The 18,713-nt window shown below is 30.6% G+C and overlaps 1 protein-coding gene across 1 annotated transcript in view; it reads right to left on the reverse strand.

Annotated features, from left to right (window-relative positions):
* The window catches only part of LOC118183917 (uncharacterized), a 220,358-nt gene extending 203,850 nt beyond the window's left edge, over window positions 1-16,508 (reverse strand). The window contains exon 1 of the mRNA XM_035353530.2: window positions 16,353-16,508. The gene's annotated coding sequence lies outside the window, so the exon portion shown is untranslated. The remainder of the gene's footprint in view (window positions 1-16,352) is intronic.
* Window positions 16,509-18,713: the final 2,205 nt, after the last annotated feature.

Below are 18,713 nucleotides of genomic sequence, written 5' to 3' on the forward strand. Positions count from 1 at the left end.
ATACATACACCTTTGGTAATTTTCCTATTACTGTCCACCCTAAATAAGTTTCAATTGCAGTTAATCCGTGTGCATGCATAATTGAATGCATAATGAATGTATAATTCGTGTTGGGGAAGTTTTTTGTAGGCAAGAGTTTCTAAATTACTTTGGTTTTCTACTCTTAATTGACCTTTTTTTTTATTTTAATTTTAATCATTTACTTGCTAATTTCTCAAAATTCCACTTTTTACTATTTCACGGTATTTGGTTTTACTTTTGGTTTTGAATTTTACTTTTACCATTGCCTACATGGATGACGAAACACGAATTGAATAATTGAAGAGATAGGTTTGGAGGCAACTTTCCCTTGATAAGTCAGTCTCCTCCTGCCTGCTCAAAAATTATTCACTTGTGCATTTTTATAATTTTTTAAGATTAAAAAATTTTTGGAATTTTATATTTATTCATGGATTTTAATACTTGCACTTTATTTACATATGCTCACAGGATTTAAATAATATTGTAGATTAGTTCGCAACAATAATTAATCATTTATTTGTTTGCAATTAAATTTCATTAACTTTTAGTTTGCTTTTTACGAATAGAGAATGTTTGTTAAATTCAAATGTATGTATATATATACAGTATAAAATACGCAATCTACATCCCTGAGGCCCATATTTATATTTGGGAAAATTTCATACTTTTTATAAAAATGAATAAATAAAACACAAAAGACTTTGACTTGGTAAGACCATAACAAAGTTATTTAATTTCAATATCTGCAAATTTTGAAGTCATTTAATTTCGCATTGAGAGGTCAGCTAGTAAATAAATTAAAATAATTTAAGTTTTTTTTAAATGCTCCTAAATGTTATTCAATGTTATTGAGGGACTGGGGAACGTATAAAAAGTTACATTTCGTATTTTATGCAATTTTTATTTAAAATATAAAAACATGAATCTTTGCCTAGTTTTAAACATTTTTGTAACTGGAAGTATATGTCTACAGCGAACGGTTGCGAAAATAAAGGTCGGGTAAAGAGTTTTTGCGGACAAAGACACAGCGTAATATATATATATAAAGTAAAGGAAAGTTAAATATAAAGCAAACTAAAATTAAAAAAATAGGTTTAAAATTCTTCACATATTCAGTTTGGAATAAATCACATGCTAAAAGGAAAAAAACAAACAAACAAAAAAAAAAAAAAAACAGAAGCACAGTAGCAAAATTTTTAAAAAAATAGGGAAGGGGGGGGGGCAAAATATGCTAAAACCAAAAATGAAGAATGAAATTTACATCTTTCACTGCATCATCATCCGGAGTTCGTGCAACGAAAAATGTAAATAAATAAAGCAGACTGTTTCTGAACCGACAAAAGCAAAAATGAAAAGTTTAAATTTTAAAAATAGTCTTAGAAAAACAATAAAAGTAATATGAAAGAATACAAAGCAAAAGACAGTTCAGAACCTAAACTAATTGCCCTCTGATTGCAGCAACAAGTGACTGCGACAATGCAAACTAAAATAAAAAATCTGATGTGTATTACCCATGACTTCCTTGTACGGAATATTAAATTATACGCAGTTATTCTTGCATTTCATTTAAACTTATTGGATTGAATTAAATCTACTTCGCCGACAGCGCATAAACCACAATAGAATAAATGCATTCTTTAAAATTCACTCTAGTATTTGTTTACTATAGCGACACTCTGGCGCTAGGTTCACTTAACAGTATTATATTTCGTTCATATTATAACAAAGAATGCACAAAATTTATATCATTAAAAAAAGGATCTAATCGTTGCCACATGTTCTATTCAAATTTTATAATAAAGCTAGAACGATGTATAAAAGAAATTAAGCAAACAAAACAAAAAAGGAACAGTTTTCCACAGACGACTGAGTATTTCTCATTCAATTAATTCAGTTCTCACATCGCGACAAGGCAAAAATACATAAAAACTCAAAATATTTGTATTAAAAATTACGAAGTAAATCTTAAACACTTATTTCCTCGAAAAAATTCCAGAAAGGATTAAGCATGATTTAATTTGCAAAAATAAATGAAGGCGTTATCTTTATTATTGTGAAGCTAAGTTTCTCTAGATTGGCAACAAATCCACTATTCTGCTGTTTCAAATGTAAACAAGAAATGGCAGCCATCAAAAACATTATTAAGCTTAGCGGCACTTAAACAACTTTAAAATTGTTGATATTTCTAAAAATATTGCATACAGATTTATTAAAGGCATAAAACCCTTAACTGGAAGATAAGAACAACATAATTCAATCATTTTTAAAGCAAAAAATGTACAATTGATAAACATATAAGAGTAAAGAAACTGAGATCACTGAGCCGGGTAACAGAGTGAATATATATATAAATATATTTATATACGTTTGGTGCGGCCGATTGCAACCAAAATACGAGGTGCACATCTACAAATTATAGCAGTCCTTTTTACAAAATTTCAATGTTCTGAGGCTATTCGTTTTGAGTTATGCGAGATACGTACGTACATACGTTCGTACAGACACCCCAAAAAATTCTCTTCAGAATTCATTTTAAAGCAGTTTTATAATTTTTTTGGAGGAAAACAGTCTTTTATTCTGTCCTTGCGTACAGATATCATGCAAAAGCATCGTTAAATTGCATTCGATAGCGGTCAAAATGGATATTTTCGTTGAAATATGCTGCCTGAAACTTTTTGCGATTACAATACTTCCTTTTTACTTCGTACAAGGAAGTAAAAATACGTTTAAAGTTCATCGCATATTCAATTCGGAATAAATCACATGCAAAAACCAAGAAACCAGAAGCACATTGGCAAGGTACAAGAAATGGGGATGGGGGGAGAAATATGTGAAAACCAAAAATGAAATATGAAATTTACATCTTTCGTTGCATCGCCATCAGGGGGTTAGTGCAACGAAAGAAGTAAATAAATAAAACAGCTTGTATGTGAATTGACAAAGACACAAATTAAAGTTTAAAATTTAAAAATAGTCTTAGAAAAATAATAAAAGTAATCTGTGTTTTTATCAGTTCAACCCCTACAGGCCAAATGAATTGTTTACTTCGGCCTGTAGCGGTCGGACTGGTTCATTCATTCCATTCATACAGGTATTGCAGAGATATCGCGCGAAGCGCGATGTATCCTGCTCAATGACTTATACGCTGCGTGGGCATATGATAGTAGAAACCGGACGAATTAAAGGGACGTTGGAGGTAGGTATGAGGAGGTGGCTATGCGTCACAGGGGGAGAGAAAATCCAAGGAGAGGCTGGTATCGAGCAATCTAACAAGTGAATGCTCATGACATGTACATGTAAAAGGAAAACAGTACACAGAAAAGATAAAAACTATTTACAGAATACATAAAATACACTAAGAAAGATACATAATAAGATATAAAACAGTCAAAATAAATATATGCATGTAAGATAAAAATTTGTGAATCAAAATTATAATTTAAACTAACGGTGAAACACTAATTATCCCTCTTTATTCTAAAAATCGCAATAACTTCTCTGGATTGCGTCATTTCTAGATCATTCTATGGCCTGCGCAGCTCTGATGACGTAATAATGGGGAACTGAAACTACCATTGTAAACCAAAACTTTTCTCTTCGCGTGCTTCCATCTTTCATAACTACGCACTTCAGCTTTGTTCTCTACTGTGCTAAGATGTAATTTCGATGGCTTGCTTTCTATCTCAACAATATCAAAAATGTAAATCTTCTGTGGAAAGGCACGATTAGGGTGCCAAGTGATCTGTGGCCACATAATGTCAATTGGAAATAAAATTGGAATTAAAATCGCCTCGACTGCAAGTTTTATTTACGAAGTCAACACATTAGCTTACGACGCAATCAGAATACTTCCTCTTCAATATAGCATGGCTACGCATCAGCAGTGCTCTGTCTTTTTCCTTGCTTTTATTGTGACATGCATATGTACAAAGCGCTCATGTTCAGACGTAATTAAGTGGGGAAAATATCATTCCTCGTAATGTGTGCTGCTTACGGTCTAAGTTTGCAGTCTTCTTGCAGTGGGATATAATCCAACGTATTAAAGTGAGAAAGATACTGGCAGTTAACTGTTCTATCGAAAAAGCTGCTGTCAGTGCGATGAAGAAATTCTTCCACAATTTTAATTTTTAAGTCTCTGAAAGACACAGATTACTTTTATTACTGCTATCAGCGCGCATTTAGATTAGGCTTCTAACAGTTCTTTACTTTGTATTTATTCATTTATATACATACATAAAAAAGTTGAAAAATTTCAAATTCAGTTCGTATATATTATTGAAGTCTCGCAGTATGCTATGAAATTACACACACACATATACATATATACATATGCATAAACATACATGCTAGTATTTACTTAAAATTAAAATGATAAAATGAACACCTAAGAAATTGTGGTTTATTATAAAAATTAAAATATGATTATACTGATCTGATTTCAATCTAAAAAATATATCTATCATCATATTCAGTTTCCGGAATGAATTCTGAGAATTAATCTGATAATGGACTCCGCTCAGCTAGATCTTTTTCTAATTGCGCAAGCACGTCAGTGTTTCACGTGATCTGCACTGTTTTGAAGGGATAGCGCCATCTGGAAAATATGCGTATCTTATTATCTAAGAAATTATTATTATCTAAGAAAGACCACTGAGATGTTTTCACTGCACTGTGTTGTTTGTTTAGACTAAAAAAAATATGCAGATTTCATAGTTTCGGATTTTAATCAGTATCTGAATAGATAAAAAAGCAACATTTTATGCTGCAGCGTTTAGAAAAGATACTCGTTGTCATCAACAAGATTTTCGCTCAAAGAAACAGCAGTCCGAAGTAAATTTAGTGGATCAAAGGTTTAAAGTCAGTTTCAAAAACTGTTCAAGGCATCATCTTATTAACAAAATGAATGATATACTTAAAAAAGCAGAAAGAGTTAGAAGATACCATTAGTGATATTTCTCTAACATTTGATGTGAAGTTTAATTATCTAAAGCAGTACCTTAAACGAAATTCGCTGCGCATATTCAAAGTTCCAGAACAGCTTGATGAAGAAACAATCACACTTGCTCTTCAACGTTTCAAGGAACATCTGGGCTTGGATCTAGATATATCTCAGATTGACACCCGCTACAGAGTTGGTTTTCAAAACGATTACGAGTATAGGTCAATTGTTGTGAAGTTTGTCTCGCGTAGGGTAAGAAATGAAGTCTTGTCGAAAAAAGTCTTCTATGACGAACTGGAATTGGTATCTCGGAAGATCTCACGCATGAGATGGCCCACAGTAAGGAAAGTAGCCGTTCGGTATTTTGGCGAGAGCAATGTCAAAGTTTTCAATGGAGCTATTATCGCCACTGCACCGGATCAGGCGTCGATGAAATTTACTAGTATTCATCAGATGCAAGATTTTGTTCTATACAATTATCACTTATATATATTATTATAACAACAAAAGTAATAATTTTTAATGCATAAAACACTTAGAAAGTATTAATTTATAATCTGAAAAATAAATAGGGCTTAAAATTTTTTCATTACTATTTTAAATAATTACGATGGGTTTGTTTCAAAAATACAAATATGTAATTTGCAAAGTCCATTTGCTTATGGTATCTCTATTATAAAATTAAGTAAGTCTGTGTTTACTTTTAATGCTACTATCAATCTTTCTGTTAAAAAGACTTTTAATTATAGTAATACCAGTTTTAATGAGGGATTTTGTATTTCCAGTGCTTTGTACGAACAGTGTCGTAACGTCCCCATTTGTTTCATATGTTTATTCGAAAAATAGTGATATTTTAAAAATAGTGATTTGTCGTGATCAGTGTCTATAGAGTGAAACAAATTTTATTAACATATTGCTTCTAATTTAAAAATTGTCCTTTTTTTGTAACCATTGCTAACTATTAATGCTTTTCTTTGTTTTTTTATGTAAATTTATGTTATTTGCAGTTGTTAGAGGTTTATAATCTAGATGCGTATTATTTATTCTTTAATTTTAAATGTATGCACTTTTATTTAATATTTACTTTTTAAGTCTAACAAACTGCGTTGGAGTAGATTTAACTTGTGCATCTACTACGCACTTCTGATTTTAGATTACTGAAAAGGAAGGATAAATATTAAAAATATGTTGACTTGAATAGCATTTTATTGCGTGTCATTAATTCTGAACTGTAATCGGTGGTGGAGAATTACACAGCATTTCACAGCTTTCAGCGACGCAATTGAAGTATTAATTAAAAAAAATTTTCATAGCTAAACTTTCGATGTTTTGCATTTAGTCTGGAAACAAATGCTATTTTTTACAAATCAAGCACACTTCTATAGATTTGCTACTATTAATTCAAACAACTGAAATTAATTACCTTTCTACAAATAATGACAGTGTCATATTTACGTACAAATATTTAATATCGATAATGTGATTTCGGGTTTCCCAACATATAAGAATAAAAACCTGAGCTCATAGAGACAGGTAACAGAGCGTGTATATATTACGGTAATTTCTTAGTCTTCCTCATTTCAAAGGTCAGCTGGGGAGAAGCGATAGAATTAATCGATCAAATGAGCCGTTTTCTAAGCTAAAATTACTGTTGTCAGATATAAATAAATGAAGATTTTGCCTCGGATGAATTTATAAATAATGTAAGAAATGGAACAAAAGCTGGTGAAATACTTATCAAAATAATGATACCAGTAAAGTATCAGAACTACGTATTTATTCACTTAATTTCCTTCTTCCTTTTCTCTCTAACGTTGCTTGAAATTCGACAGAGAAATTTGCATGGGAAAAACTTAAACTATTTAAAATACACGTAGAGAGAAAAGCTACACTACTGTTACTGTTAGTTTATTGCTTCAGCAATATTTTTACCTCCGCTAACCAATACACATAGGTAAGGGAGGTAATATTTTCGGTCAAAAAATTCGATAGTGAGTTTTCAATGAATAAGCATGAATTATGGTCTCCACAACATGTTTGGGCTATTCTTGGAATGATACCTGGCTGTCTGTATGCATGTATGTAACGACTTTTTTCGTCCATGATAGCTCTTACATAAAACTTCCAGAAATTTCGTTTTCCTAATTTAAGCTTTCTACATTCGTTTAAAGAATTGATTAGATTTTGAGTAAAACTGAACAACCCATAAATGGTACTTTATAAGAAGGCCATAAAAGTTTTTAATGGAAAATTATATTATGGTATAATGTAAAACTTTTCTAAACTTTAGGATTTACGATTTTTTTACATATTAGAAATTAATTGAAATTTGGCTAAAACTAACAAAGAGGAAGTGATACTTTACTTGAAGCTCTGAACATACTTTCGTAAAAAGGATGTTATGATATAATCCAATCTTCTCAAATTCGGTTTTTAAAATAAGTATGTGATTGAGAACAACACTATATTACATTTAAAAGCATTAAATGTATCTTGGAATTATTCTAAATGTAAGATAATAAGCTCATTATGGAGATGAGCAGTTGTTATATAAAGCAGTTAAATGTATTAGACTTAATGTTCAACTTTTTATTCGTTTCCCTTTTGTGTCGATTAACTTTTCAAATAAAAGGATACTAGCATCAAATGATATCGCTACGTATTATTTTTAAAGGACTATTACAGTAAGTGCAAGTAACATAGTGACTATAAAAAGGAATCCATAACAAATCTTAATACTCTATTGTGAATTTTAAAATTATGTTGCTTTTGAAATTATTGTGATTGATAAGTCATTTATTTGTGAATTCGGAATACTATATGACCAGAAAATATGCTACGATTGATGCGATATTTTCAAATCAAAGTATGAGACCGGATGTGTGCATAAGCACGTATAGTTATTGTCCATTGTATGGGAAAACAGAATAGTAAAAAATGAGTAGTGTCTATAATTAATTTTGAGCCATAAAGCTTATAAAGAAAGTAGATTTTATTTACGAACGATCAACCAGTAGTGACCTGAACTTAGAATAGGTGAAAGGTCATGTGCCGGTCATACCAGATTTCGTTTTATTTTTGCATTTATACGTTGCTACCCATTCCTTGAATTACAGATAAAAAGCAAAATTTCCTGCCGAGGAACATAATTTAAGGATAAAGGCTCTTGTAACTAATAAAATTGTACAACGATCAATTTTAAGAGGACTTGGGGAAGGAAGAAATTACAGATTCCATCTTCAGTGCTCATAGCATTCTAGTGTGGCTATTTGAGCCTTTGGAGATAGATAGCCAGAGAGAAAATGGGGTAACATTCGATAGTTATAACTAGTACTATTGTACTTTTTGAGAAAAAAGGAAAGACATATAAGGAAAGACTCCCATATAGTATTTAAAGATATATTATTGCGTATTTATCAACACTTATTGAAAATAAAGTTTTCAGAATGGGTATCTTCAGAATATGAGCTCCACTTCATTCCTTTCTTTATATTCACAGGAAGAGAGGCTGAAAGGGGAAAGTTGGAATTTTGAAGGAGTAAATTAGCAGCCTTGAAATGAAAGAATAAATTAAATTAAAGAATATCAATCCGAGAAGTTTGAGGAATTGGTCACTTTTGTGGAAGAGCCCCATTTCATTCAGCAGTAAATTGAAAATAAACAAATAAATAAAACGTTTCTAAATCCATTTTTAAAAATACTGGAAAGCGACGAATTTGCGAAACAAAGAAATATGCGAGTTAATGTAATACATTACATATTATTTCACTGCAATTTGGATACAAAATAAAGAAAGCACCTTAAATTGCGAATTTTATTCATTTCGAAGAGAAGTTTTTCGAAAAGAAATTAATTAATTTGCGTCAGTGTACTTTTTCTAATATTATGAATTTTGTGGAAATTTTAACAATTTAGACTGCCTTTTATATCGATTGCATCCAAACAACTTTCTTTCTTTCCACCGACAGCGAGGCAGCCGGTCCACTGGGTAGTTAGCATATCGGCCAGGTAGCCCCGCTGACGGAAATAACTTGAACAAAAGACACACTTATAAATACATATTGTGCTCAAGACGACTGCTGGGGGCAGTGCAAACAAATGCTGGACGAAGACGATAGCGCATGATGGAAGAAGGGTGCATTGCGGGCGTGAAGAACAATTCCAGTTACATATTTACAGAGTAATGGATAGGTGGTTACAAATACTAAAAGTAATAAGAAGTAAAATACTAGAAAGTAAAACAATGCATAAAATAAAAAAAAGGCAAAACAGTGGAAACAATACATAAAATAAGGCAAAATACATAGTTCAAGGTTCATAATTCAAGGTTTACAGTTCAAAAAAAAAAAAAAAAAAAACCTTGAATTATGAACCTTGAACTATGTATTTTCCATTTCCAAACCATTGTCCATCCAAACAACTAATAAATATGTTACAAATATATTTATGCAAGCAAAAAAATTATCTATATATATATATATAAAGAAGAAAATATGTTTGTTTGTTCGCTAATAACTCTGTCACTACTATAGCTATCATCAGCAAACTTTTTACAGTTCTTTTCTGGGTACTGGAAAAGATCGGTGTCCCCTTAAAAAAAAGAATAAAATAAATAAATAAATAAATAAATAAAATAGATAAAATCAGAGATATTAATTAAAAACTCGGAAAAACTATAATTTCCTCCCTTATTTTTCCGAGTCGCAACAGTCTCGCAAGCTGGAGATGAAAATCTGCTTTATTTCGAAGGTTGCTGCCACTGTTCGCTTTCAAATCCTACAGTTTCTTAATAAAAAATTTCTAAGTTTTACGATAAAATAAAAATAGCATTACCAAACATTAAATACATTATTCCAGATTCCAAAAATTCGTGAGAAGCCATTTCGACTATTCCCATCTTCGTACAACTTTAATCAGCCGAAATATTAATTAAAAACTCTGAAAGCCCTAAGTTTCTCACTCAGTTTTCCCAGTGGTAACAATCTCGCGCGTTGGAGATTAAATGCTTTATTTCGAAAAGTGTTGCTACTGCTCGCTTTCGAATCGTAGAGCTTTTTTATACAAATAAAGAAGAATGTCTGTTTGTGTGTTTGTTTGTTTGTTCGCGTTCTTGATTTCTGATCAATTACGATCAATTTTTTTTTTTTTCCATATTGAATCGACTAAAATTGAATATAGGTGAAACATTGGATGGAACTTGAGCTTTTACGACCATTTGATAAGAAAGACGAAAATCATTAAAAACTGATATAATGAGAAAGAATTAGCTTATTTCTATATCGAAATTTTTTGTGTGGGTTCCATATCGCACCAGACTAAAAAATGCATGATTATGAATAGTATTTCTTGCATCGTTATTAGAGAAGGATTACAAGGGTATCGTTCTGTCTGTTATTGTATGCATTACTCTCAATCTAACTCAACTGGCATCGGGTACTTCCGCTAGTACATTATATTTATGTATACTTTGTATTATATTTATATCGTATTTAATATACATTATGTATAACCGATACAATATGTATACATTATGTATAAACCGAGATATCCATAATATTTTCCATTAGTCTTTTTTCAGCAATTCGAACAGTTTGGTAACTTTACAATTCATAATAAGCTTAGTTAACATGCATATTGTAGGATCGATGTATTAGTATTGCCTCTGTGGATTTAACTCTTCTGTGAGTAGCACTTGTGGCCTTGGAACTACTTGTGTAGCATATTCCATGCCATTGCATCGTAGATTAAAGATGTCTCCAGCCATCACGCTGAAGCAGTGTGTATATACATATTGTAGGGAATGAATAAGCAAATATGTCTACATAGTTTTTTTCTTTACATATGATATGGAAGTACAGTTAATGTATTTCTCCTTCATAAAAAATAAATTGTTTGATCTACTGGTCCTTTTAACAACGCAAAGATACAATTCAATTTAGTGGCGTATTGAACTGAGCTTACTTGTACGTTATTTTCCTTTGCCTTTTGAAAGTTTCGAGTGATAAAACAAAAATTGTTACGACCTGCAGGAAAGAGTTTTCAAAATTTCAAATGCAAGCCAGCTGATGAAAAAGTGCAAAACTGTATCTTGAATGATTAAGTATTTTTCTTTATTAGGTAAGTCCCCGTAACATTAATTTAAGAGGGCAATAGTATCATTGCAAGTTTTTAAATATGTGACTTTATGCTCTGTAACTCGAGTTCCTTGCAATTAACATTATAATTGAGCTCTTCGTAACTTTCAAAGCTAGTACATAACTTTTTCCAGTTGATTTCTTCATCGAGATTTATTGCAACACTGCTGGTTTTGCTTACATTTGCGTCCGGTATGGCGTAATGAACTGGAAGTGAATTTCTCAATAGCATTTTTACTCTCCGTACAAAATTTGCTTTAAAAAAGGTTTTTTTGACATTCCCAAGAATCAGAGATAATATTGATTAATATATCATATAGGGTAAGTCAGAAGTGCGTTACGTTTGGATTGCATTGCGTAATAACAGTATTCTGTTATGGGATGTGGCATAATGCCACTGGAAAGCCAGCTCCTCAGACTGAAGAATAATACACTACATAATTAATCAGACACATTTTATTGCGTTTTTCTCTAGACTATTAGCAAACATTTCTCCAGTCATTATCGATGCTGCTCCACTGATGATATCGCTAGTCTTTCTATAAGGCGTTTTCTTCTGGGCACTTCCCTTTGTAAAAGTCGATTCCTTCATTTTCCCACAGTCAGCAGCAGAGTTGCTATTAAAATGGTATTCTTCTAGTCTCATGGCTTAAAGATTATTATAGTATGCAATCGCTCGTTCTATAGCTATAGCTTAAGACTGCAAATTCATCACCGTCAGGCTAATGATATAAGCTCGGATACGTGAGTTTTATTTGAAATATATAAAATGAAGTTTCAAGTTTAATATGCTCTTCATCATTTTCATCTACATTATGAAGTAAAACACCACTTTGGTTCAAGTGTGTAGCTATATATCTAATTGACCCTGCAGAATAGCTTTTCTTCTAAAGTCTACATTACTGAAAATTTTATTGTCATAATTTTGGCAAAATAATTAAGAAAGAAAAAACAAATTGTAATTCTGAATTTAATAAAAGCATTTTGCGCGTTAATCTATACCATATAACTATTACGACACCTTATATAAAAACAAATGTCTTTTAACATTTTAAAAATATAAAAGGAAGCTGTAGAAAAGGAATCACAGAAATTAATAATCATCAAAATGTAATCAAGGTCCATCGAGTCTTCATATTCGTATTCTGTACTCTATTGAGACCACATATGAAGCACAGTTAATTAGAAAAATCTTATTTATTATCTGAAAATTAATGCCAAATTTTATCGGTAAAAGTTAAAGTTCAGCAAACTTTCGGTATTTGGACTAAATGAAAAGAATACTTTCTATTAATACAAATGGCAAAGTAAACATGTAGAGACCTTAGGTAGTTTTTGTAAGCAGGAGTCATGAAAAATAAGCAACGCCCTTGTCGGGAATCGAACCACGGACCTCTGCAAATACGCGCCCAGCGTGCTGAACACTAAACTACGAAGGCATGCTAAGAAGACGGGAGAAATCCCTTATAAACATTAAGCTTAAAATGTAACAAACCTTAAACCCCTTTTAAAGCCTTAAACCGCTTTTTAAAAAGTAAAGAAAAATAAAAAATGAAACTTTAACAAATCACTGATAAATATGAAATGAAGTATTATATATATATATATATATATATATATATATATATATATATATATATATTCACTCTTACAAATTATTGTACACATGAATATCCTAATACCTTACGTAAAACCAAATGATCTTCAATTTCTTTTTAGCACTTTAAAAGTTAAAAGAACAGAAAGAAATTAGACCAGTACGTGAAAAGCAATACCTCACTTATGGATCTCTGATTCTCACACTCTAGAGTCCATAAAAGTTTCATCTAGAAATGCTATATACGTAAGGGGCGTTCTTTATTGCCCCAAACTTTTTGCACAAAATTCAAACGTAGTAAACTCTCGCTATTGTGGATTAAACTAAAAGAAGTCATTTAGTAATAAGATAGATAAAAGGAATAATTTTTAAGACTAATAAAAAAAAGTATTCTATCATTAGTTACAATTTGTACTTAAAAGTTAATTTATTTTCAGTTTTATGTTTCCAACGCACAACTTTCATAAATTGATCTTCCTCAAAGAAATTTCACGAAATTTTTTAAACTGTATACGTACATTCATTCAGTTATCTTAGACTGATATTCACTGACATAGCATTAAAAACAGTTACATTGAATTCAAAAGTGAGTAACACGAATATTTCCATCACAAACCTTATTTCCTTGGATTATAAACCAACTACATATTGGTACTACAACTCCCTTATATTGGTAGAAGAAAATTTATAAGATAGAAGTAAGGGTGTCGAATGTTAGTTTTAAATGTATGTTTCTGGAAAACTGAAAACCATTCAAGATTATCAAGCCTGCTAATATTAAAGAATAACTCATTTAAAAGAAGCAAAAAATAACAGAAGATTAAATCTCGGAGAATTTTATATTCATGTAATGGAAATAACAAGCAGTTTTGCGTAAAAGGATAATACCTAACAAGAAGTACATGACAAGTTACAAAGGCATGTTGGTAAAGATTAGTTATAATATAAGTAAAATTAAATTTTGTTAAAATTCTTACATCCATGGAAGACAAAGAAAAGTTTAGCAAATCATAATCAACGAAGTAAAATGAAATCTTAAACTAAAGACTAGTCCAGCAGCCTAATAAATAAAAATATTAATAAAATAGAATATTAGTATACTATAGAGAGTAATTTATTTATTTATTTTTTATCTTAATTATGTAAAATTTGAAGATTAGTATTTTAGTTATCAAGAAAGGAATATATTTGAAGTTTTTAGAATGTGCGAAGAAAGTATCGAAAGACAATATGAACATTAGAAACTTCTGATCTTTAAATGCATATTATAGAATATAATATAGCAATGTACACCATTGGAAATTATGGATGGTATGTGAAGAATAAGAGGTACATTTTAGCAGTCATGCAAAATCTTTATTCCAAATTCATTTCCTAAAACTAGCCATTATATCACATAAATATAACTGATTTTCAAGCCTACATCCTTATGCTTCATTTCGTAAAAACATTGTATCACTTACTTCCAATAAAGAAGTTTTGCAACTGGCAATCTTTGACGCAAAATGGTCAGATGCAGATTTCAACCATCTAACTGAGAACAAATTAGATGGATCAGTGGCGGATTTATGAAGGAGGGCCCCATTCAAAGGAGGTGAGTTTTGACTTAAGACGCATGATATGTTTACTGTTCTTCTTTTTTTAATTATTTGATGATTTGGAGAGCGGGACCTATTGCGATTGTGACATGCGCGACCCATAAATCCGCCTCTGAGATGCATGTAAATGTAAACCCACAGAATCAAAGACTAACTAAAGATTCATGATAAAGGTATTGCGCAGAGTATTATTGCAAAAATTATCAACTCATAATAGAAAACACATAGCATTTCATGATGTACCACAATGAGAAAAATGAAAAGAACTTAATCATAATAATAATTATATATCATATCAGTAAGCTCAGGCTTTCATCATAGAAGACTTTCTTCGAGGAATTATAATGTTTGCGCTGGTAAGGTGATCTAGTTAATAATAATTTTCTGCTTTTATTTACTAAAGAAATATTATTATGTTGAGAAGGAAAAAAAATTTTTTTTTTCCTAACTTAAACTAATCTTAGAATATGATAAACAAAAAATCATTTGAAGTGTCAGACTGGATTTTTGTTATAGACGCTAACAAAGCATCTTACAATTAAAAAAAATATTATAATGTTAATTTACAACTTCTTAAAATAAGAAAGAGCAAAAAACCATAAATTATACATTTTTGATGGTAAAATCAAGTTAATACAATACTATTTTTGTATCGTTGAGTTTCATTTTTTTTTTTACTTTTAATATTCTTAATAAATAGTTCTTTGTTATTATAAATAATTAAAAATAATAAATACAATTTTTAATTAGTTTCAATATACAGAATGCGTGCAGATGTGGATTAAATAAATATAATTTAAGAAGAGGGCTTGGGAATAACACAGTACGTTTACTGCAAATATCATTGCATTTTGATTATACTAATTTAGTAAATTCAATTCAGTAACATTTTTTGAATTTGTTTATAAAGCAATTACATCCATTCTTTAGCAACTGTATGCAAACATCTGAAGACTACCTCACTTTTGATTCATTTAACAGAAGAGTAGAATTTAAAATTATAACAGAAACTTTGAGAGATGGAAGGCTTTCCTCTTTCACAAAATGGAAGGGCATGATAAGAAGAACAACCTGAAAGTTTTTAGAATTAATTAATGAAAATAAATTTTATTTCTTTGATTTATACTTTCCATTCTCCATTTTTTTTAAATCTTAATTTTAGAAGAAATTATTTTGTTTACTGCTTGCATTTTACGCAAAAGTGAGCTTACTACATATAAGTCGTATTATAATTTGTTTCTCGAACAGTATAATAAACCCCAAGAAAGAAAAATACATAAACATTTTTAATGCCACTGGTATATAGATATATAATTATTATTATGATGAAATATACGTTGAATTAATGATTTTTCACGACTTTAAAAACTGTTATTATATTTTTAACAAGTCCCTAATATTAAGAACAACTATTCAGGCACTGCTAATTTTGAAAGAACTTCTTAACAATTTTGTGTTCTGCAGATTTCACATAGAAAGTGCAATGTACTCTCTACCGCTCTCTATGTCAGATATGTGAACACGCCTAAGACATTACATGCCCATCATATATGATTATCGTTTTAGCATTTATGGTTATAAATAGCGAAAATATTTGAATGCAAGCAATTAGATAAATACAATTCTAGAACTCTGAAATGGAATTATATTTAACATTTTAAATATGGAATTTTTGTTTTGGTACCGAAGAGAAAAATTACCAGCCACATAAAACTTGTATTTATACAAACTTATCGTATAACATTAATTATTGATTTTTAAAATTAAAAGTTTAGTAAACTATTTTCCGTTAAAAGGTGATGCTAAAAATGTCTTACAGATATAAAAAAGTACATCTCTGTAACTTCCGTAACTTTGTAGTATTGTGAATGTTATGTGTTAATTTAAACACCTTCACGAATAAAGATAATTAAGATGTGATAGCAAATTTGCTTCTTAAACTCATCTTAAACACGTACCTGCATCGATCTCTCGCCTACCTATTACTGAGCTGGTCATCTCATCAAGGAGCACTCCAGTGAGTAATTTTATTAAAATAACTAGTCTCTAAAGGGGTGACTTACCTAGCCTCGCAGGTAGAATAATCCGGGAGGGAACAAGGAACGAGGCGGCCCGACAGACATCCCGCTAGGCCTAAAATGATGGACGGATAGGAGGGAGGCTATCCCACTGGTGGACGGATACGGAGAGACCACCTCACGCTGCTCCAGCCAACAGTAATCTGCGCCAGTTGCCCACTTGCCTACCTGCGCAGGTAGTCGGACATCGACCGGCGCAAGCCTGGTGGTTCGCGGAGATGCCCGGGCCGTCGCTGTAACCATTCGGGGTGCGGACCTGCCTGCACAGCTACCTTTCTCTGACGTTATTCTTTTTTCCCCCATCCAACTTTTTCCAATTTTCACTTGTTTACTCTTCCGAGAAAAAGAGAATTAAGTCTTAGAATCCATCTTTTGAACTGATAATGAACCTAAAAAAGAATGCTTTTTTATTAGGTAATGTTATGATTTGATATGATTAGTTATGAAAAACAATTTTGGGTGTTTTTCGCTTGCTAGATAAAGGCAGCAACATTGAAAAATTTACTTGGTTTGCAGGAGGATTAGGATTTAAAATACCTTGTAATATGAAGAAGGAAGCAAATGTTTGATTTTCTAGCATTATCTTATGGTAAGAGTATTACGTTTTGTATAAGAGAAAACAGATTTTCCAGACAATCCCGATAAAATTTTCCAAAAATTCTGTTCTTGAATAATAGATTCCTACAAGAATTCTCAAATGTCTTAAACTGATTTTTGAATCCTTTGATAGCGTTTATTCTTTCTTGTTATTAACGCCGTTATTAATGGTCTATGCTGCTATTTACGGTAAAGTGATTAGGTATTCAAACTTCTAAAACATGAATAAAATAAAATTAGGTAATAAATTTACAAAGTTATTAAAAAAAGGAAAACATCTGAAATAAAAACAGAACAGTTTGGAATTAATTATTATTAACAAATTTTATCAAGAAGTTTATGCACAATACATTCACTTGGTAAAAAAGAATAAACAAAAGTAAAGCATGAACGTATTTAAAGTTTTCAAATTATTTCCATCGAAAGCGTTTCCTTATGTCCAAATAGAGAGGGAATACAATAAATAAAAGTAAACACTCACTGCTAATGTGCATATCAGAAGTCTTATTGCATAAAAACTGAAAATCGACAGTTTATTAGCCCAAAGGGGCAATTTACCCAGAAGAGCTCTTGATTTCTTTTGCATTTTGGTTTGGTTCGTTATAAACGGCGTTTCACTTTTCAAATTGTTACCACCAAATATTAGAACCCTGCATTATAGTTAAAGAAATTAAATAATGAAGCATCTGCATGAATGTATGTATGTATCTCACACTGTGAAATAACAACGGTACCTAGAGACATCAAATTTTGAATAATGTAGTCCTTCACTCGAATATGGGCAACTGGAAGCTTATATTTGAAATTTGTTTTAGCATCTATTTCATAATTTGTAAAATTTACCAAATTTTTGATTAACAAACTCAACGATTTCAAAGAGAGCAATGGCAACTCTGTACTGTAATTCATCTTAATTATTTAACTGCGACAAAAAGTTGATTAAGGTTGCTACAGTTGAACTAAAAAAAAGTGCAAAAATAAAAATTACTGTTGATTTTTACTTTTTTAGTATCATCCACAAAATGTTGTTTGGATTAGGAATTAAAATTTCATAGAGTGAGTTCTAAATCGAGATTTCACAATTCTTTTTTTAAATATTTTTCTCCAAATGCATTACACATTTTGAAAACAACATCTAATAGTAAGGCGAAGCCGAAATATATTGTATTTCCATATCTAACTGTCAGAAAAAGTTATTTATCTTGTAACGTATTATTGCCAATAACATATTAAAAATACACCTAACAGTAGGAAGAAAAATAATGAACGTAAAATAATTAACAGAGAGGGGAATGTGTTTTGCATTTTTAGAATGCAGACACTATTTTTTCTTTTTTTAAAATCATATTTCCTGATAAATAATATCAACCGTATATTTCGCATAAATATTCCTTACTTCATAATTTTCTAGTTCGCAATCATTTATTTAGAAATCAGATATTTCGCATACTATTTTAAAATTCTTTGATTTCTTGAAAATATTTAACTTTAATAGCGATACCTAACTTTAATAGCACAGGCTCTACATTATAGTTTTATATTAATTGGTTCCATATATTATAATAAATGGTAAATTTTTATAAATTATTTAGGTTCATTCCTTCATTTGATTCTTTTAATTATCGATCTCTTTGATATTTATTTACAGATTATCTGCCTTTTTGATCACATTATTTATTTATTATTTCTGTATATGTTTGCGTGTGTAGTTTTTTAACTATTTCTGATTCAGTGTTCTTTGAGTTCTTT

The sequence above is a fragment of the Stegodyphus dumicola genome, chromosome 5, assembly GCF_044657685.1.
Source record: "Stegodyphus dumicola isolate Sdum_Otavi_A_Nest chromosome 5, ASM4465768v1".
Taxonomy (NCBI): domain Eukaryota; kingdom Metazoa; phylum Arthropoda; class Arachnida; order Araneae; family Eresidae; genus Stegodyphus; species Stegodyphus dumicola.